Genomic DNA, 23,127 nt, shown 5'->3' on the forward strand with positions numbered 1-23,127 from the left:
AAACATTTTCCAAACAAGTAGTTTCTCTATTCCAGCCCAGGTAACAAAGAAGGCCTTAGGAATTTCTGTGGGCCTTGTCAGGACTGGCCCATTGGTCTTAAAGCCACCTGCTGCTTAAGCCATTGGTCAATAGATTAACTGCTGCTATTACTAAGTGTTTAGGAAAGTAAGTTATGTGGCAGAGCAAACAAAATCAACCTCCTTAACACATGTTAATTCAAAATTTAATAAATCTGCAGTGAGAACAGTAAAGCAATCAAGGACAGTGGGGTGCGTAGGAAAGCTCTTCCTATGTGCTAGTCCTCCAAGCAAAGTATCACATAGCAGATAAAAAGTCTTCATGGCATCTTAAACAAAAGGATAATACTCTATTTGCTTTGCAAAACTCCCTTGACACTTCCCTCCACCCCTCTGCCTTCCTCCTTTTCTTCTGGCTCTTGGATGCTGTTCTGTGCTGCAGATTTTGGGCAATTTCCAAACCTCAGTCACAGAAGTTAAGTTCACAATAAATAGTAATAGTGGAGTAAATTCCTAGTGAAAAGATGGGAAGCATTGAAATACCGGCAAAAGCTGTGACACTCCACAGCTCCACATGACTTACGCTGTTATGAAGAACACATTTTAACAGAACAAATCTCCCCCAAAAAGAGAAAGCCTTGGGCTTGCCTTCACATGCAGTTGAGGACTTTGCCTTGCCATGGAGGTCCAGGAGGATTTCCACAGGGGAACAGAATTTCATGAGGCCAATGCAGGTACCCAGCCTCATGGATCTGGTCTGGGAGCAGGTCAGAAAGGTGCTATCAAATTCTTCTCAAGCAGTTTAAATCTTATTTGCCTGCTGCCCTATTCTATTTTGTGAGATGAAAGAAAGACTTGGGAGAAAAATTTTGCTTTTGCAAGCAAAAAAGGGAATCGAGAGATACCAGGTGTTGGTGCAGCTTGCCTTAGGAGTTCTTGGTTTTCTGTGACATGCTTCAAGCACTTGTGATTTCTCATACTGCAAATTTAAATAACTGGTAAAATATAGTTGTAATTATCATTTTGGAAAGATCCACAAAAATTCTTGGAATAAATATCCATTTCTGTGCTGTCTTTTCTTAACTCTTAACTCCTGTGTTTCATTAATGAGTAATTTATTTTGTATATGAGTCAGCTGGGACCTAAAACTGAAGATCAGGATTATGATTGCCCTTACTTGGCTTATAATCATGGGATGGATGCTATTGTATGGGATCAGTCTGTGTTTTGTCAATGGGTCCTCAGGAGAAGAGACAAGTCCAGAACAGTGGCAATTCAGATCATAGGTATGTTGCCCACTGATAATTTTCTCACTGAATGTTTGGGGGAGGCAGAAGTGGAGAAATATGCTGTAACATATTCCTGCTCCAGAATATGCACACTTATACACAGGGTGAGGTGTGGCAGCTGGCACTGGTCTTTTCTTCACAAATATGACCATTTGTTACTACTGGGTTTGGGGTCTGGGGTTTTGCAAGTTTCCTGCAAGCCTAGTACTGGTTTTGCCAAGTGCATTCAAGTGGTTCCAAATGTACATATCGACAATCAGGTGCAGTACTTCTGTTAGGAAAACAAGGCAACTTCCAGTCAAGTTTTCAGTGGGTATTCCTCAAGATCCATATGCATGTGGTTAGGTCTAGCTCTGGCAGAGCCTTCCTTAACCAGGCACACGAATAAATGCCACTGCAAGCCTCCATGCTGTTTGGAGGACTGAAGGTTCCCCCTTCATGAGGCTGTAAATCTCCTGAGAGGAGAATGAAGCAGTAACTCCAAAATGGATTCCCTGCAGACCTTGTGAGTTGTTTTTTTCTCTGGTGGGAGAGCATTTAGACCCCTATGAACAAGATAAGTGATTTTTTGTGGCATGGTAGATATTGGCGGGCTATCAGCTGCCATCATGGAGCCCCAGCTGATGGTTGTAGCAAGACATTAGAGCCTATATTTGAAAAGGACATTGATCTCAGATTTTTATAATACATCAAAGCTCCTTGCATGTCTGTGAATAGTTGGGGTAAAATGCTAAGAACATTTCAGCAGGACAGCTATCCTTCCTTTGCTTCCCATATCTAATCAACCTCCCTTCCGACAGTCTGATAAAATCATGATGGTAGATTAAAATCAGAGGTCCACGTATAACATCAGATTGCCTGTGTCACATTCTGAATGTCTTTTACTCCAAGACCTATTTTCCTGACGGGACAAAGCGTAAAGAAAGCCAGATCTAGCCCTATATTTATGCTCTGCAGTGAGCACATAGGACACTTCCATTCACAGTATCTCTTTCCAAGAAGGTGGGTGAGCATCTGTCTTCACAGCTGATACCAAAGCTGGTTTTCAGCCAGTCTGCTGGCAAGAGATACTAGTGAGTAGGGTCCCATTCGACAAGCCATAAGCTCTAGGTAGTTTAATGTAACTCAGTCAAAATTAAAGTACTTGCCTGGTTTATTGTGCAACATCCCTACATTGCCTCAACCTGGCAAGGTCAGCTGGATAACATTATAAATGGGTAGTCCCTGGTTCCTTTTCAATTATCTTTAATGTGATGTTACTTTCTGTACATGTATTAATTGTATAAGCCAAGAAAAAGTGTGGAGTAAAGGAATATATTTTTAGATGTCACTTTATTTGGAAAGCAGGAGAGGCAGTCTCTTCTGGGATTTGATACTCATAAGCTGAATGTTGCTTTACTGCTGTGATATGGTTAAATCACGCAATTTCTTTGCTGCCTCATAATGAAGAAACCTAAGCTCAACTATTTTTCTCCTTCGAGACTCAGAATTCAGACTCTGTTTGAAAAAAGACTGATTTTGGATCATTTCCTGCTCTGAGTGTGCTAGGTATTACACAGGGTGCAAAGGCAATACACAGTATAGCATGACACTTAAACTGTTATTACACTTATATTGCATTTAGAAAAAAAATCTTCAATCAGTCATAGTTAACCTAGGAGAGCGTTTTCCCCAATGTGACACTTAAATGTTTTTAAAATAATGGGATGATTTGTTTCTTTCTCCTTGAATATGAGGCAGTGAGGTTAGAAGGGGAAGCAGAGGGGGGATGAAAAGTGGCTTATATTGTCAAGGTCTCCTTAACTGTTAAGCAGTGGGGGAAAGAATCAGACTGCTTTCCTCAGCGAAAACAGAGAGATATTCTCCACTGATGACTGTCCTTCTAAGCCTTTCCTATCACAGGCTAGCAGTTAAAATAATACTCACCTACTGGGCATCCAGCAGAGTTGATCTACCTTTTCTGCTAGGAGGTTCACGTCCAGTCAAGCCTGATTAATCTATTGCAAGTCCTGAATGATCCCAAATATAACACATAACAGCTACACCTGTTTATCAAGCCAGTTCATTTCCCTTCCCCTATTCCACACTGAAAAGGAGCATTAATTAAAACAGTAAACAAACGAGCGCCTATTCTAAATCAGAGCTGCAGGCAAAGAAGAGATAACTTAGGCTCTTGAGAAGAGGGATTTTCAGTTAATTTATGGAATCTACTGTCACTCTCAGGGCAAGGGAGCTTACGTAGCTGGGAAATTGAAGCAGACAGGCTTTGTCTAAACACTTCTTTTTCAGTGAATATCTTTTCTTTTTTCCTATTTTAATTTTTAATCAAGACTTTTTTTTTTTTTTAAGAAAAGAAATTGCTAGATTTTTCCAGCGTTCCGGTGACTCATACAGCTCCTGTGAGATATCCAAAAGATAGAAGAGAGGAGTGAGGAGGAGAGGCAGGAAACCGAGCTTTAAAAAAGGCAGTGTAAGAATATGAAATGTTCTGTTAGCAAATTATTCCCTGGAAATTAATTGCTGTGCTTCCATCCCTTTTATTCACCAGTTCCCCAGCATTTTCATCTGTACCCTGGTCCTGGACCAATGTTGATGTGAGTGCAGGCTTTTGTTCACTCAGATACCCAATGACTGCAGAGAGCCCACCTGAATTAAATAGTTGCAAAATAGTGTCAAAAAGAGAACTCGGTTGCTGTACTGAGAAGCTGACAGGCTAAGGCCCATCTGCAAGAGCTGACTGATCCGTGCAATATAGAAGTGTGCATATGAGCAAGCTTACAGGGCTGTGACAAAGGGTCTGGTACTGCTTGCAGACATCCCCAGAGACTGTGAGGAGAGCACCGAGGGAATCAGAGAGGCAAAGCCCGGGCGTCGGCTCCCAGTTTTGCTTTACGGATGTTGTTTGCACCCATCTCCCAAACTGGGTGGCAGGGCGGGCTGCCTTCCCCAGCCCCATTTCTGCATGAGAAGTCTCACAGGGGAATTGCCCCGATGTAGCTGCTGCAAGGTCAGGGCCTCTGCTTCAATATGCGTTTTGCTTTGCTTTGGTTTTGTAAGGGAGGCACATACACATTCAGTTTTTGATAGAGGGGAAGAAACAGCAGGGGAGTGCCTCGAGCTGCAGGAGAAATGGGGGCCAGACCCCCCTGAAAGCAAAGAGGTGATGTGCTCTGAATTCCTCCTCACAAGCACATTGCTGAGCTAATTGAAACTGGCTCTCCCACATCCCTGGAGAGTGCCCTGACCTCCTACCTACGGGCAGCTGGGGGGAGGGCTGCGAGGCAGGAAAAAACCCTCTCCCTCTCTCCCTTTCCCCTTTCTCCCTCTCTTCCTCTCTCCCTCTTTCCCTCTTTCCCTGTCCCTCTTCATTTTTTAATCAGCAATTCTACCCTGAGAAACCTTCACTGCTGTGGCTCCTGCTGCACATGCCCAGGACAAATTTCAGTTTCAACGAATCACCATTTTCTGTCAAAAAATTTGCAACCTGTTCTTGCTATGAGCTGCTTTTCAATTCCAGAGCATAGCTAAAAAGATTACTGCTCTGCCCAAAATAAAATACTATTGGCAGGGAGACAGTTTAAACTCCTATCAGCGAGGAATTGTCATAATGAAGGCTGCATTTCTCAGGAATCAAACTATCATTTTGCTTCTTACAATACTGTTGGGACTCTCTCCCTGGGCTAATTAATATATTAGACATTTTATTTCAGACTGAGATTTGAAATAATTCAGTTTGTGAAATTACATTGAAATTGTAGTTTTCATAAAATCACAGACAAACCAAAAAAAGTTCTGTAAACCTTTGTCATTTCAGATACAAACCTCTTTTAGAGCTACAGGAATGCCTTCTACATATTTCAAGTCATCCAGCTTTTACCGGTGGCATATCCAGTAATCATGTTGACAAATTAATGGTAGAGAATTAGTTGTACATTAAAGATTTAAATTATATTATGCGGCACATTGTCATAAAATGATATAAAACAATTGGCAAATAAATGTAAATTAATTCCAGTTACTGACATGTAAAACGCAGAGTGACATCTGTACACTTCTCGACTCGCGCAGCTGCCATAGTCTGAAACGTAAAGCAACAGGGGAAGCGGGATGGTGCGGCATGGAGCAGCTGGAAGGGGATGGGGTCAGGCCTTGTGTTTGGGAATTGCGGTGGGCTGGGAAAACCATACCTCCACTTCTAAACAAACAAGTTTGTGTCCAGCATCGCCCCTGCGTGCCCTGGGGGGATGGTAGAAAAGTTTCCTTTGTCAAGCAGGATGAATACCTTGTCATGACAATACTTGGGGTTTTGTATTATCCCACCCCGACCAAAATCCTGCAAGTTCCTATCAATACCAGAGAGCAATTGCTTCCCAGGGCACAACCCCTGGACTTTCAGGGGCTCACACACTACTGTGCTGGCTAATTATATGGAATCCATTTCCTGGTATGAAGGAATGCATTACCTGCAGCAAAGGATGCAGAAAATATTGGACACGGGAGGCACTAGGAGGAAGCAGAAAGCAGCCATGAATTCAAGCCCTGACCGTGGGTTTATACCCACAATCCAGACCCATGCTGAGAGCCTAATCACTGGGGCCATTCTTTGAGCTGTTGTCCAATCAGTCCTTGAATAGCAAAACCCCACAATGCAGAGTATGAATTAGAGGGGGGGAATAAACGTGGGCGCAGACTTTTTTTGCAACAATACCTAACCGGGCCTTTCAGCCAGGACAACTCATGGACAAAAGCACGGCGGAAATTGAAGTAACTTTTGGAGGCCCTCGGCAGTAAGAGCTAGCTTGATGAGGGTAGCACTGGCTTCTTTTTTGTGTGGACCGGATCAATTATTCACTGGGGGGGGGGGGAGAGGTGGAGGAAAAAAAAAATCTTAAAAATTGGACATTTGTGTTGCACTGGCCTTGGAAATCACAGTTGTTCGCTGAATAAACCCAAATATTTTTGTCTCCTCCTCCTCCTCCTCTCCTTGGCGGATGCTGCAGTGATTTAGGGATGGCTGGCGGAGTGCTCACATTCCTCACCCTTCCCCCCCACGCCTGAAGAAGAGAAAAGCTTCTTGAGCTATAGAGATGTCAGGTCTCTGTTTTAAAATTTAGCTTTGTTTACCCAACAGAATGGAATTCATTACTGTTCAATTTTCTGACCTTTTTTATTCAAAATGTTGGAAGTAGCAAAAAGCTCATTTGAAGGTCACAGGTTTATGTATCTATTCTCTTAAGTGTTTTAGAAATTCATATGGAGGACACTAAAGGTGGAATATGTGAAAACATACTGTTCATTGTTTACCCTAACCTTGCCATGATTATTAGATAAATGAGGGAAGCAAAATGGCATTAAAAGCCATTGTTAACAGTGAATTTTTTTTTTCCCTGAAGACTGTTCATTTTTGCCCCCGATCTGCAAAGGTCATTTTCTAATTCTTTTCACTGAGTAGTTTATATAACTTCTGCATTTCAAGTCTATAAAAAGCTTTTGCAGACTTTTCATACTGTAAGTAGTAATTTGTTTCATTATCGTTTGAATTTTTATATGTAATTCCTATGGATGTTTTGCTGATATTGTCAGGCTTAAAAGCTGAGAGGCTTTTCAGTTATTCCTTTTCTTTTTTTTTTTTTTTAAGTGAGATCCATTCTATCTAGATAATTTGAAATTAGTGGAATCAATCAGTCGACGATTTAAAAGCCAAACTTTGCGGCAAAAGAGATTCAGACTAAAATTATTTTATTTTTCCACATCCACAGCTGATCTGAAAGGCCTTTTCAGCTGGTTATCCAAAGCCAATATTTAACTGTTACTTATTCCCCTAATTTCTGTCCTTTGTCAGGGGAACTTTCCTTGCTAAATCTTGTTGCTCCGTTCTGCGCTAATTGCGGCTTACATTATATAAATGGCTTTGTAAAGAAAACTATAACCCCCAGCCTCGAAAGTTGCATGTTTCTATTTGCTCAAACTTGATGCACTTATTTTGAGAGGGTCATTTCGAGGAAAGCTGTGTAGGCACTGAGAATGTCCTGTATAATAAGCTTAAACAGAACCTTTTGTCCGGCCTCGTCTTCTCAGGCCCGAAAATTAGGCCTCCTTTTTCTGGCAGGGGGCTGAAGTGGTTCATTACCGCAGCCTCCTCTGGCAGGCCTTGGCCCAGCCATTCCCAGTACTCGAGCTCTGTAACTTCCTTAGAAAGGACGAAGGAAAACATGGCACACAAAGGTCTTGTTAGCACTTCCTATGTGAAATTAGCAGCTTTCTAAAAGGTACAACTCCAATTACCTCACATTGTGGGGACGCGCACAAACCCAACAATGAGCCCAGTCTTGCAAGTGACATGCTGTCTCTCCGGAGTTACTTCCCTAATTAGGGATGACGAAGCCCCATTCTGGCGAGTGCATCTATTTACAGTGGGCCACAATGCCTTAACTCGAGCATCCTCCTGAAAGGCCAGTGTTAAAAAACACAAGTGCTCTTTTGGCGGAGCCTTCCGTGGGGAAGCGCCGCATTCCTCGCGGCTACACCCTCCCGAAAAGGGTGGCCGCTTTCCCCCGCATTGTTCACACTTCAGGATTCATTTGGGACAATAAAGCTCCTGCCCCGTGAGCGCTGGGAATTACAGTGGACAATGGGCAGGCTTTCTTAGCGGGGTCTAATGATGGAAAAAAAGAAAAATATTTATTGCTTTTGACAGTTTCACAGGGGGCAAAAATCCTTGTCGTGGCTTTAAGTTTCCACAGCTGTTGGAGGAAGGGTGGTCATATGGACTAAAACAGTTCGGCTCCTTTGTTAAGAGGCTGAGCACAAGGGCCAAGCTGTGAAATTAAAGATTAAGTTCATTAAGGTAAGATAATTGTGCTTGCATCCTTGTTGATACAGGTGTGTACAGGCAAGGCCTGGCTTGACAGACCTATTTGTTTACCTCCTGGCTTCTTGCGAAGCAAATCAGGTCGCGAGGGAGAGGTGCTGGAAATATGTCTTATTTGCTTAGCCCAAAACAGGGCTGGTGACCTGCAGCCTGTGTTTGCCATGGCCCCGTCAAGAGGGGGAGGAGGGCAGGAAACATTTGGGGGCACCACCAAACATACTTTTGCCCAGAGGAGAAGTCTGCCCCGGTTGTGGGGCGGGGTGTGAGTTGGCTTCTTTCCTCAGAAAAGAAATGTCTTGAAACACCAGTGGTGCTGCAGTGAGGGAGGGGAAATTATTAATGCCCCAGTAGCTTCTTTGGCACAAAGGTGTTACTGATTATTAGTTTGCTGCTGCTAAGTGTTTGGATTCTTCACTATTATTATGTTATTTGTATTGTTAGCGGTTCACAAGTTCAACAGTTTCAGCTAAATTGCACTATAATATTAGGGTTCCAGTACGAAATTACTGCAGTTATTAAAAAAATAAGACCTTTGTGTAGGTATATAGATATCTTTCCAAATTCATTCAAAAAAAAAGCCCTTGTGAATTAGTAGAAACATACTGTGGGGAGTTGTGCTGTTTTGGTTCAGCAGATCAATTATCTATTGTGCTATTTTGGTGATGGAGTAGGATGATATTTTTGAGTAATTAAAAATACTACAGCACAGTTTCCATTTTATGTCATTAAAATAAACATTAAATGGGACTCGCATGAGGGAGCCTGGTGGTTTGCTTTTGCCAGTTTAGTTCCTCTCACCCAGCCGTTGCCCAGCCCAGCATCCCGCTCGGACTGCCACAAGTGCATTACGTGCAGCCGAGAGCCAGCTGAGGAGCAGAATCATTTCCAAACCTGGTGCTTGAAAACCATGGCTTGCGGGGCCTCTTCTGTGAGAGAGAGCAGTTTAATTCACTGATGTTTCCCCTGTGATGATGCTGCTCCTCGATGCAGTCCTCTGTGTGTTTCATGGTGCCAAGTGGTTTGTGATAGCACACTGTGGTTAGGGCACACATCATCTCTCTATTTTCTGCCACAGATATTGTGAAGGTCAGTGTCAACAAGTGGACATCAGAAATACCTCACTCTGATGGCTGTGCTTCTCAGGATAGGCCTGTGCACAGAACTGAATTTTCTGTCTCACTCTGCCTTGGCAAGCCATAAGCTTCTATACCCACTTGGGAAAGATATCTAGAAAATACCGATGACAGAAATTCCTCAAAGACAACATATTTTCTGCAAATCTGAAGAGATATCTGTATTAACTGCATGTGAAAAATATGAATCTTCTTCTCCTTCAAGCTAACAATACATTAGGCCCAATCCTGCTCACATTAAAGAACCGGTTTAATTATCTCCTGCCTGCATTAATCTGTTTTCCCCACATAGGTGCCTAAGGAAGCAAATAGTAGTTCAGGTTAAAAATGTGCTGAGATATAGATATGCTAAATATAAGAAACTCTGCTCTCTTACAGAGACATCTGCTTGTACACAAATTCTCTCCTTCTCTTGGAGAATATAAATGACATATCGGTGGTTTTACAAAGCAAAGGCATTCAAGTAACATATAACCTCCTTATGATTTCTTTAAAATTCAGGATCTAGGTTTACTCTTGTGGCATAGGTAATGAATTCTCTTTGCTGGCTGAAGAGAATAACCTGTTACATAGCTGGAATATATAGCCTATTACAGCTAACACAACGTTTCATCATTTGAACCATTTCATAATTATAAAGAAAGTCGCAGGCAACTTCTGATGTGTACTTAGGTCTCATTTTATATTTTGGTCCTAGTGAGAGTAGTCATTAGAAGGTTCTTTTTAATGAGATAAAATGGTTTTGATTATTTTCTTTTTAATTTCAATATGTTTTTCTATAAAGATCTGTTTATTATCAAAATAAATTAAACCATTTTCAGCTAGGAAAATAATTTTTAGTGAAGCCAGTGAAAAGTAATTTATGAAAAAATTTCATTAAAAAACTTAAAATATAAACCTTCAGCCTTTGCCATTTTATTTTTTTTAATAGGCTGTTGAAAAATACTTGTAAAATATAACTGGAACAGTTAATGAGATAATCTGCCTACAAATCATTAATGACAAATTAAATTAGCTTTATTTTCCTGCATGTAGGCATAGCTGAGAAAAGATAAGAACTTCCAATATTTATTAAATAGATCATAGCCTAAAAAAAAATTATATTTGGTAAGTGAAAGAAATTGAAGAAAATTGGTATTTCAGCTGTGCTTTCCCATCTATGTTTGCGTGTGTACAGGACAGAGGCATTGCAGTACTGTTTTGAAAATAGCGTCTCTCGGGTGGATTGTCTTCAACAGGAGTTTGCTCCCTGCAACTGTTCCCATGTTGCATGTATGAGTGTGTTTCACTTTCTAACTTGTGTATGCACACTGTGTTATAGGCATTAATGAAAGATATAATATGTAAGTGTGGATGTGAGTGAACATAACAGAGTGTGTATGTGAATACAATTTCTATATAGGTGTATGCATATGCATATTTACTGATTTGAATACTTTGGCAAATTCATATTACTTGATATATATTGAATGCCCGGCGGATTGTTCATTACAACCTTTCCTGGTCTGCATAAAAATATAACAAATCTAGGAATAATTAAAAAATTACTTTACTTTGAAATAAGTCTTTCTATAATGCTGTTTCCATTTCTCCTGCTTTGCCACCATGTGCTATAAAAGTAGTGGCAATTTTTTAATAACCCTTGCCAAATCTTTTTTCTTAGGAATTATGCACTGAATTTTCACCTGTGATTAATGATTACTGGGTTCTGCTTGTTCTGTGGTGACCACCTCTTCTTGGAGAGTAATTTTTCCCTCAGGTCTATATATATATCCAATTTGAACAGTACCTGTGTCTTGCTAAACAAACTATTGAATGAAATACAGTCCACACAGTAGTTTCTGCTTGTTCTCTGAAGGATAAAACTGCACAGTTGCAGTTGTGTACTAGGCAGGTCTCAGGTTTATGAGAAGATTTCAATGCAAATGCAGGATGGTTTTTTTCTGATTTATGTGCCAGGTGGTTTTGACTAAACAATATATAGTGAATATTATTAAGAAAACTGTGAGATTGCATTTCCCTGTGTCCTCTACAGTATGTCCTAAAATTGTAATCTTACTCAGCTGCCAAGTCCACCTCCTGTTCTCTGTGGATTAGTTATTTAGCTTGGGTATTAAGTATATCAGAAAAGCTTAATCTAAGAGTCATTATATGTGTTTTAATATTGAAATTTGTCATTGCCAAATCAAATTTTAATATTCTAAAATATGTTCATCCCCTTTAACAGCATGATTAGCAAATGTTTTGCAGGGAAAATAGGTGGGCAGATTCAGTACATGGTTTTCAAATAACATGTTATTCTGTCCTACTGCAAGTAAAATGCTAAGAGTATTTTTTTACTGTTATGAAATATTTTTTTAAAGGATTAGGCCAGCACTTCTGAAGAATCTTGTATGGGCTAGAAAGGCTGTCAGATCCATGCTTTTTTTGGCAAGAGAAATTAGCCTTCCTCGAGCTCCATACTGAGCTGCTGGTACACAAATTAGCAAACATAGTTAGACTCCAGTGCAAGTTATTTCCTGCAGAACTAATGTTACAACTCTTTTTAGAAATAATTAGAAATTCTTGGGCATAAAAACTTATGGACATCAACTGAGAGATGCAGTCAGCTTGTACACAGGGATACTTTGGCCTTCTGAAAAGTCCTCTTGCGAAATCCCCTGGAGGCTCCTGGATAAGCACAGGTAGGCTTCTTCTTTTATAAAAAATGAAAGAGACAGAGATTTAAATAAGCCTAGCAGGTTACATGCCTAGTTGATCACAAAAGTGCAGAGATGCCCCTCTTTGCTCTTCTTATTTGGCTTCAAAATTACTGTAATGGTTACTCTTTGTGCCATGTATGAATTGTCAAAAATGGGATAAGTTACTTATTGCATTTCCTATCATCACAACCCAACGACTATTCCCTCTATTAGATCAAAAGTATTTGTCCCTTCACTGTATATGTCTATTCTCCAGGGCTACAAAGTATAGACCAAACTCAGCTCAGGTGTGGCACAGAATTCAACTGAGAGGCACAATGATCTTGCTCACATGGGACTTTGATCTCCTGGGGCAAGACCACTTCCAGGAGCTAAGCTAGCATGTGGCTGCACAGCATTGCAGTCTTCAGTGCAGATATAACCTTAGACAGAGAGCCATGTAGCCAGAAATTGAAGAATCCTGTCTTGAAGAAGCTCCGTTCTCTCTTCTCTTGCCTGTTTTTTCTGCACTTGGTGATGTATTTAGTTTCTGTAGTTTTGGGGTCCATTCTGGGAAGGCTTCTGACTTCAGTCCTTGGTGTCAGGCAATGCAGAGCATGGATGCTGTTATTCATCAAGTGGACTTCCATCTACTGTCTCAAAGTCTATGTTATCAAACTGTAATTTTAAATCGACCTCAAAAAATTTCAATGATTTGAGCACACTGATTAATTCTAAACATAGAATTAAGATAATTTAGTTTCCTGAAGAGTCTCAACACTTCTCATACCCTCCTGCATCACGTTGTTTCTCCTTTTTCTTGCCTTTTATGAAGAACTGAAGTCTGGGAAATAATAATGACGGTCAAAAGCAGTCCAAAGGCTACTTCAGTGAAGACAGAGGCCAAGGACATTGTTTTGAATGTAGGAGAAAAACCTCAGGTGCTACTTAAGACCCAGACTGGAGGAAACAAGTCAAGGGAACTGTATGACATCAGACAAGAGAGTGGATTTAGACAAAATAAGTAGAAGAAAATGAGAGGAGAAATGTTGGTGGGTATGCAGAACTTTTGAGCACTGTAGACAGGGATGATGAGTTTAAAGGGCATGTGGTAAGAGACAGGGAGCCAAAGAAATGTCCATGACGTTGGCTGGAAGAAGGTGAAAGAAAACTGACTTAGGGGTCAATTCAGAATGTTTTTAGGAATACAACTGAGTCTAAGTACATATATAGCTTCACAGAAATCAAGCAGATGACTTGTAGTGAAAACCATGTATGCACCCATGTACCCTGCTGAACTTGAGCTTTTAATGATAGCATTTACACAGCTTTGAGTGAGGGTGGAGCTGGGTAAGAAAAGGTTACAATAAGCAAAATACATGGCCAACAAACAGAAAAATGGTAATGCAAACTGCATGCTAAAGGTAACATATTTCTCTTTATGTTCCAGAGCTTCTTACTGACTTTTGTTCCCTCTGCATTAATTTTACATCCAAGTAACAGCAGTCAAGTTTAATCTAAAACTTCGGGTCTCTTAAGTTCCAGCTTTGAGGACGTGCAAAGTTGTAGCTGGACTACACAACCCTTTCACTCTTCCACTGGTTCAAGTTTACTTGAAAGATTCTTGAGCAGAGAGAGGTCTTTGACTCTGGTAGATCTGTGAGTGCAACACAGTACTATTCAGGCATAGATCTTGGTGGAGCTGTAGTTCTGTTTCTTTTACTATTTCCATTTGGAATAATATCCTCCAGACAATGAGCTAATACATTTTAAATTCTGCAGTTTACTTTTCATAGCATCTGATGAATACCTCTCTTTCCCCCCCTTCTAGTTTTATCCTGCTACCATCACTATGTTTGCTGTGCACCAAACATAGCTGATGCTTCACATACAACAGTGGAGTGTGCCTAAAGATAAAAGTTTTAAGTCCTAACACAAACATTTGCCTCCCTTCCTTGAGATGTATGTCAGTGATGGATCTACCAAGATTCTTCATGTTAGTGAAATTAGGCACTTAAAGAGGTGTTTGAGGAATTGGGCAAAGACCTAGGAGTGTGATATGCCATAGTAAGACATTGAGGTTATAGAGTAAGTTATAAATCTTTTGTGTCATAAAGATTCAAATATTAATGTAATGATAATGCTCCTATTTTCTAGTCCCAGACTTTACTATTGACTTCCTATTGTCTCTGTAGCCCCTTGTTTCTCATGGCAACATAAGTCTGCTTTTTCTGTCTCCCTTTCCTTCCTTATATATCAGTCTGGGCCTGTGAGAGGAGTACAAGTTCAGGAGATAGGGTTTCTAAGCAATGCTGATGAAGTGTGATGTTTGTGATGGTGTTAAAAGATATTCCCTCTATTGTCATGGAGCCATTTTCTTTCCAAGAAACCCTCCTGCTTTATTAGCTCAGTAGATGCTGGTAGGTGTTTGATGTGACCACAGTTGTGGTTTATGGATAACTTTTTTTAAAAAAAATTCCTTTAAAACTCAAACCTTTTGCTCATGAAGTGCATAGATCAGCAAAGAGATGCTATTGCTAGGTGAAACTTCAGTTCCCTGAGATTCTAGGAGTACCTGAGGCACAATAAAATTTATGGAAAATATAGATTGACTTCAATAAGACCAGGACTTTACTATCAGTATCCAATTTTTACTGTAGTTATGGTCCTTCTTACAAATGTGCTTTGCCTGTGGAAGAGGCTTTCTGAAAAGCTTTCTGACCAACCTTTCCATCACCTGAGTGGTTACAGATCAAAAGCTTGCACTGCTCTGACTATGTAGATTTACACAGTACTAAAATGAGAGAGCTGAGTTCTGCATCTGGAAATTCAACTGAGAAGCTCCATCAGATGGTGTTTTCATTAAAGAAAATGCCAGCCCTTCCCCAAGCCCCAGGAAGGCAAATAAATACAAAGGCCAGAGCTAGTCACAAACTGTGTATATAGATACATTTTTTCCCTGAAAATGGCATTAATTAAAAATAAATAAACAAACAAAACCATTTCAGCCCGATTTAGCAAGAGCACTGAGCACTGCACATTCCTTAATCTCCTGATTTCCTGCATCCCAGTTCCCATCGAGCCAGGGCTCCCTTTTCATAGGATGTTTTATACAGGGCTGATGCATTCTATTCAACAGAGAAAGATAACTGTAGCCATAAACAACTATTTTACATTTTGTAGCTGCTTTCTCAATCACCTTTTGTAGGGTAGATAAGTTACTGTCATGTTTTTCTTCATTAAAACAAAAGAATAAGTTCCCTACAGACCAGGAAAAATAAAAGGCAAAAATCAGAGCTCAAATTTCCAGTGTTCCCAGTGTGGACTCTGTTACAGAAAGACTTTTCAGACTTTTTAGAAATACTTGAATTTAAAAGACTGGAAAAAAGCTTTCCCATGCCAGAGCTGGTGTGGCATCTGCAGCCAGATGTTAAGATTAATTTTGCAATATTGGTAAACTAGAATTAAAATACCCACAAATCCAATAATCAGACTCTATGAGTCAATTGAGGCTCTGTATATCAAGTCTGAACTTGGTATTGTGGCAAAAAAATTCCAGTGAAATTGATGAGTATCTAAAAAGAAATTATCAGGACTGAGTGCAAAAGTGGTTGGAGCGTGAGATCTCATTAAAATGTTTCATTCCTTTGGCTTCCTTCTCTCATCAGTCTTCATCTCTGGGAAAACTGCCTTTTCCTGACATTGGTTACTAGAGCTCGAAACCTCTTGTTTCAGTGTCAGTACTAAATATGCAGAGCCTAACCCTGGTGGCTATGCAAAGTGAAATTCATATTAGAGTTCTGTGGATCAAAATTCTTTCAAGAATATTTCCCTTGACCCTGCCCACCAAAATGAACAAGAAAAGCCATTCTAAGAAACTGTACAGAAAATTCTATTAAAACACTGTTACTTAAAAAGAGATCTGAAGTAAGAAGTTTTGTTCAAACTTCCAATTTAAATTCAACATCTGTGTTAGGCAGGCTTTATAATGTCTGGATTTACTTGCTTTTCAGAGGATGAAAGCTTGTGTTCATTTACGCAATACATCATGATAGAGGAAAGGATGAAGAGTAACACTGCAGAGGTAACCATAAATCTTAGTAAATGTTAGTAAATCTTAGCTGCTAACATTTAATATTCCACCAAAACGAAGCAAATAATATATTATTTTTGCAGATGCACATATCTTTCTAATTGGGTGCAACACAGAATCATAGAATCAGCTGGGTTGGAAAGGACCTCCGAGATCATCAAGTCCAACTCTTGATCCAACACCACCGTGGTTACCAGACCATGGCACTAAGTGCCACATCCAGTCTCATCTCAAAAACCTCCAGAGACGGAGAATCCACCACTTCCCTGGGCAGCCTATTCCAATGCCTGATTACCCTCTCTGTAAAAAATTTCTTCCTAATATCCAACATATTAGTCTCTTCTTCAAATTGCCAGTGTGGGTTTTATTTTGTTTTTTTATTGACCCTGGGCACTTTCCCTCTGCTTTTGTACCTGCTCATACTACGTCAGTTGTCAGTATTTGGAGTGTTTGACATTGCTGCTGCCATTGTAAATTGAAAGATGGAACCATGGGCCAGGTTGCTTTTATATGTTATCCAGTTTTGATCTTTTCATCTGCTCTTTGCCAAGTAATGTCAGCCATGATTATTTCTAACTTGCCAAAATTCTGAACAGCTTTTAAACAGGTGACATTTTCCTACAAAAAGACTCTACCACAAGCATGTTTCTTTTTCCAGACCCAAATGTCACCTTTTCTCCCATAATTACAGTGGTCTAAGTGACACATTTCTGGACTACTGACAGTTTTAAAGATTTGCTGTTTGTCAGTATTGCAATTACTGTGCATTACCTTCTCCCTTCTGAGAGGAGTGAAATTATTTCCATAGATGTTGCTGCCTTCACAGTTTTGCCTTTGATTTTGCACAGTTGGCTCTAGACTAGATCTAGATTTGGAAGTTGCTGGGAATAACTTAGTGTCAGGCAAATAAATAGCTTTGGATTAAGCTACTGTCACCACTTAGATGAAATCTTTCCTAAACTTTTTCCTTCTTGCCTGGAAGCATTTGAAAAATGTTTTATCCTGGGTAGACTCTGTATGAAAATATTTTTGTGCCCGGGGTCACTCGTGGATGTTAACGACACCTCTCTTACAATTATTCTCTTGTGGGGGTATATCTCTTGCAAATGTCTGTCCTGTGTAAGTCAGCCTTGTATGATGATGCTCTACTTTAGCCCATGGGCTGATGACAGGGGGTCTGTGTATTTCTGCTGGTATTCCACCTCTTCAGGTAGAGAAAGAGTAGGTTGAAAATTAAGTCAATAAACTAACTGCTGTCATTTACTTGGTCTGTCTTATGGCTTTCTATTTCACAGCAAAAATAAAACAGTGACCAACAAACATTACTGACCTAGACACCATGAGATTTAAATGACATGTAAAAAAATCTGAGAGCTCCTTGTCTCATCATCTTTTTTGTTTCAAAATAAGCCCCTGGGAAAGACCAGAGACACAAATCAGATATCTATGTGTGGACTTATCAACTTTTATTCTGTGTAGCATAGCAAACAGTTCCAGGGCAAACTTACTGAAGTCTTCTACAAACTCTAGAACTGGGGCTCTCACTACTGTGTTTGAACACTAGCCATGAATTCTAATATTTCAGATTTGAATAACGAGCTACATAAATCTGTTGGTCTGCACTGCAGATCTCTGGAATTAAAAGAAAATCTATCCTGTGGATTTAGTAAAAAATCATCTCCTTTATAGATAATTTTTGGACAATTGTTTTTTAATATAAGCACATTTACATCCAGAAGTTACCTACAGGTATTAGGAACCTGAAAAGGAATTTAAAGAATGGAAAGAACAAGAGCAACAATAGACTTCACAGTCAGTTTCCTTTAAGTCCTTAGTATAGTCACAAAGTTAAGACACAAAAGCATTTGCAACAACAACATAGTGGGCAGACAGTATAAAAGAGAGGCCATGAGGCCATTAAGGCAATTAAGAAAGATTAAGATTGCTTGTGGTGGAAAGACCCATTAATCAATAGGCCAGAAATCACAGCAGGTTATAGAATATACTTCACCAAAAAAAAGAGAACAAACAGCTAAATATATCCCATACCAAAGGCCACAGAGTTCTCATTAATGAGAAATCATATTAATCCCTCAGATATTGTTGGCTCCATAGTTAGGTTTTCCATTTGCACGCGTAAGAACGGCACTGATGAAATGCACCATAAGTGATGCAAAACCATGACTGAAAAAATTTCTGTTCACAGTTGGAGGGAAAGCAGAGCTTACTCAAGAGGGCATGGGCTTATGCTGCTCAGCATTCTGCAGGAAAGAGACAGTGACTGTGGTTATTCATTGCTGACAACAATGATGCACAAGCCCCCATTCACAAATCTAAAGCTGCTGTACAAAGATGACATGATGCCTGTCAGAGGATGGGTAACTGAAAATCCTTGCATTTGCAAAATGCCTGTGGGCACCTAGTGCAAGTCTTCATATGCTAATGAGAAGAGGAAACAAAGTGGGAGGGCTAGAGCATGTGTTAAATCTTGCACCTGAAATAATTCAGAATTGGCTTAAGCAGGCTGCAACCAGCTCTAGGGCACTCGGCTCCATCTTCAGCAACAAGGTCACGACCAATTCCAGGCTTATACATTTTGTCTGAAGGAGAAGCTACAGGTGGGCAGAAACTGATTTGCTAACTGCTTTTGCAGAAATAGCTACAGATGGTTGAGATTCTTTTCAAGCAAACTGAAAAGCAGAGGTGGAAGCTGGTGATTTTTTTTTCAGCAAGAGGTTGATTTCAGTTATTTTTGAACCTGAAACTACTTCCTAGAACTATTTCCTTGGAACTTTTTCCTTGGAAATTTTCTGCTTCTTGACTCAAAATAAACTTTTCTTCACTGATTTGAACCAATAATACAGAAAAAAAATTAAATTATCAAAACTGAAATGAAATATTTTATTTTAATATGATGTTTTGATTCATTGTTTTGTAGGCATTCTTGACATGTTTTTCTTTTCCAGGGAGGAATTTGTTACTTTGAAGACTTTTATTTGCCATTCAGGTGAGGAAAATATTTTCTTACAAAACTGGATATGATTCTAGAGTATACAAAAACAGTGGATGAGGCATCTTTTGCATTCATGGGTTAAATTATCACTTTTGGCATTTTTTCTTAATGTAGTCAAGATATTCCACACCTTAGAGTGTCATGCCCAGTGATCACAAAACCTTTTGAGTAGGAAGGGATCCACCAGGATCATTGAGTCCAACTCCAGGGATCAAAACCCACAACTTTGGTGCTGTAAGCACCATGCTCTAACCAATTGAACTAATCTCAGGGTTTTTGGTTAATGTTACTAGCAGGTTCTATCAAAGGCATTGTAAAAGCCAGGATGACTTAAGAAAAGAAGGCTGGTGTCATGCTTGCCTCATAGCAGTTTTGCTGTTGGGTGTATAATGATAAATACAGGATAAAAACCTATTCTACTTCAGGTATTCAAGACAATATTAGACAGCTATTTTCCCTGATTCCAGAGAAGTCAGGTATCCACAGTGTTTCCTCAGATTCAAGCAAGGCTACAGGCATCTGAACTTTCTTAACAACTGTATACTTCGTTTCTTTCTTTTAGTGCAGAACAACTAAGAAAATTCCCAGAAAAGCAAGAAAACTTATAATAAATCTGTCTGAAGCAGCTGATTTTTAAGATCCTACATGACTGTGAAACAGCCTAATCTGACGTAGGACACCTCTGCTCTAGCTTCTGGCAGCAAGTAATTTCTTTACACTTGTTTTTCATAGTTAGCAAAATGCCGAGTGGTAGCTTTTGGCTGAACAAACAAGCCTGAAGAGCTGGCTGTCTCCTTGACTGCAAAGAGAAAAAGTCTTTTCCTATATGGTGGTTGCATTGTGCTTTTGAAGATCTTGGAGCCTATTTTGATACCAAAACAGTGTGCTACTGTTTTGGGAGGCAAATGTTGTGGGAGGCAAAGGCACTCAGTAGATGTTTGTTGTCTGCAAAAATAGAGAAGCCTGAGATTTCCAGGTTTCTTCATCTTGGTGCTATTTATATTGTAGTAAACAAATATTTTATTGTCGGTGTGTGTCACAGTAGTGTCTGAGAATATTAGCCAATTTCTAGCTGCTCTATGTCTGTTGTCTGTTCTATATACAAACAACTCACTCTTCTATTGCAGCTTCTCAATTTTACTACATAAACACATCTTCTATCATATTGTTTATCCATGCATGGAGCAAGCAAACAATCTGACTGCACCATTCTGGACCTCTTGACATTTAGAGAGAGTTGAGATTTAGACAGACCATTGAAGGAATTTCAGTATTCAAGATGTGAAGTGATTAAGACATGAACAAGGATTTCAGCAGAAGCAAGGTCAAGGTGAAGATGAACTCAAGCAGAATTTCAGAGGTGGGAACGAGGAGAGTGAGGAAGGTAGTTTGGTGTTATGAAAAAGCAGTTTATTGTTTTAAATTTTGCACTACTGTGATAGAAACATAAAGTCCTTTAATATCCTTTAATTATGCTGTGCTAGTCAGAGCATAGAGATGCCAGAGTGACACATTACTGTAGTTTCCTTTACCTCCCTCTAATTTCTCTACCTTTCCCGCTTCCTGATGGTTTCCCCCATATTCTTGTGATAGCTGTTTGATTTTAATATTTTATATCTACAAATCTCTTTATTGTAACTGGCTTTTTACTTCTGTTCTCAGGAGTTCAAGAATATTTCCTGGTGTCAAAGAAGTCACCACAGCTCTCACTCCCCATGTCTGATACCAGGCAGAAAGAAGACTTCCATGGAAATAATGTAGAGTTCCCAGGTCAGATTTGTTTTTCTTTTCCCACTATCTGTCCTCCTATGGTGGTTCTTTCATATACTGAATAGCTTGTAGTTATTAGGTGTGCTGGTGGAAAAGCTCTGGTCCCAGCCACTGAGAGAACCCCCAGCCCTTCCAACGTGCTTGTGCTATGCGGAGAAAACTAGAAAGAGAAATGGCAAGGAGGGAAGGGTGAAGTGCACATGTTTGGATGGGGACAGCAGGGTGATGGACCTCTCGTAGTTTGACAGTGCTAGCTTTAGTTAGATTCTTTTTTCAGTTCAAAACCTCAGTGCAATGCTTTTTTGATGCGTATATGTTAATTTCAATGTGCACAAGGAGATATTAGCCATTTGGCTTTTCATACTAGAGAAACCTAAACAGCTATATCAAAAAATAGCTCACCACTGATGTTTGCCAAATGTTTTCATTCCATCTGTTTCATCATAAGGCTATTTTTCCACTTCCCTCCTCCCACTTTCTATGGCATACTTTCTTCCACTGAGTATTTCTGCACAACACAGTTTTACCTGGAGGTGAGCTGCTGATAGAATAGGTTAAAATAAAACAATAATTAACTTGATATGTATGCATTGGTCCATCCTTCTGTCCAGTCTTTGTATTGTGGGACTAAAGTAAATGCAATTAGTGAAAATCAAAATGCTGTATGAAATCAAGTCGGTTACTTAGAACTTGAAAAAAAAATTAATTAAAATTTCCTGGCATTGTCAAAATACCTTGTTTTGATGTCTTTGTGAATACAGTCTTTTCACGTTCCTCTTTCCAACCCTTTTTCTTTTGAATGTCTTTAAATATTGTCTTAGGTAGAATGAAGTAAAAATTAAAAATTTATTTTTAATGAAGCCTCTTAACTAACTGAAAGTAAAATTTACTTTCTCTTTTTAATTTTGGTGGCCCAAACCTAAAACATATTTGGGCATTTTGGTCTTGGCTGGAATTTTAAAACCCCTCATAATATGAGAACTCTAAAACCTCTGAAAAATGTATCTTTGATTTTCTTTGTGGCTTTTATTGGCTCTGGGCATCTGCTCTAGAGGGAAAGAATTTTTGAGTCCACATTCTGAATCCCATATCCTCCTTCAGGTTAAGCATCCTCACTGATTACCACTGCTCCATTTAAACAGGAGGGAGACAACTTCTTCACAAGCAGAATGCCACTTAGGGCTCTTAGGGTGGATGCAGTCACCGTGTTGATAAGAAGCAACACAGGCAGCACCAAGTTACCCTTTCACATGTTATCGAGCACACTCTATCCTGTCTCGTTAACAGGGACAGAAAGGTACCGCCCACTCCACCCCCCCCACTGATAAATTGCCAGCACGGCTTTAAGTCAACAACCTTAAATGCCATCAAGAAAGCAGTTGGTGATCAACACAGTTCCCAGTGAGACAAGCTGTTTTGCAGACCTGTCATACTGCAACAATTTTGTTTTCTGACTATGTAGACTGCTTGGAATTGGGGATGATGAAGGTATACAGAATAGTAATGAAGTTTGTGCTAGGGAGAAAAACTTGCATCACAGAGCTAAGGACAGGAACCGGTATTTTAAGGCCAGGAATGATTGTAAAGATGTTCAGCTTTCCTTTGCTCTTTCCAAGTTTTCCACTAGCTTAAAACCTAACCATACAGCCAGGCTACCAACACAAATAACAAAGGGCTCATCTTTTTTGACAAACAGCAAGCCAAATCATACTTCTCATTCCCTTCTATAGCATCTAACTGTACCTCACCTACATGAAGTTCCACAAGTGAGTTGTTATGCATTTGGCAGGTAAAGTATTCCACTCTTTCAGCCAGAATGGAAACGGTGCTGGACATGAGAAGTCCTTCAAGAAACTCTAAATTTCCTTGTTACTTACTGGATATCAAGCATGGGGCAGGTATTTTTACAATGTCTGAGAGAACTTCTGCAAAGAAAACAAAATATTGCTCCAAGTAGTACCTTAGTGACATTCACCAGCAATCCCTGGTGAATGGGCCTGCTCATTTTTGTTATATTTTTCCAAGAAATGGCTATGATTGCAACAGTAAAATCATCTGTCTTCAATGTAAATGCTACCTGCATCCAGACATTTAACCCACAAGTAGGCTTTACCTGCTGACTTGGTCAATAACAGCAGCCAACATTTGGTATCACTCTATTTTCTCTGCCATGCAAAATGCTTATTCCCATTCTGATTAATTTTGTTAGTTTATAGTGCTAGACAATATTGATAACTCTCTTTGGGGGGTTGTTTAATG

General features: G+C 39.7%; 1 long non-coding RNA gene across 1 annotated transcript; it reads left to right on the forward strand.

Moving 5' to 3' along the window:
• Nucleotides 1-20,339: 20,339 nt before the first annotated feature.
• On the forward strand, nucleotides 20,340-22,673 carry LOC116784597. Its single transcript, XR_004356161.1, has 3 exons — nucleotides 20,340-20,458; nucleotides 20,761-20,868; nucleotides 22,599-22,673. It is a non-coding gene; the product is annotated as an uncharacterized LOC116784597 (long non-coding RNA).
• The last annotated feature ends 454 nt before the right edge of the window (nucleotides 22,674-23,127 follow it).

The sequence above is a fragment of the Chiroxiphia lanceolata genome, chromosome 3 (assembly GCF_009829145.1).
Source record: "Chiroxiphia lanceolata isolate bChiLan1 chromosome 3, bChiLan1.pri, whole genome shotgun sequence".
Taxonomy (NCBI): Eukaryota; Metazoa; Chordata; class Aves; order Passeriformes; family Pipridae; genus Chiroxiphia; species Chiroxiphia lanceolata.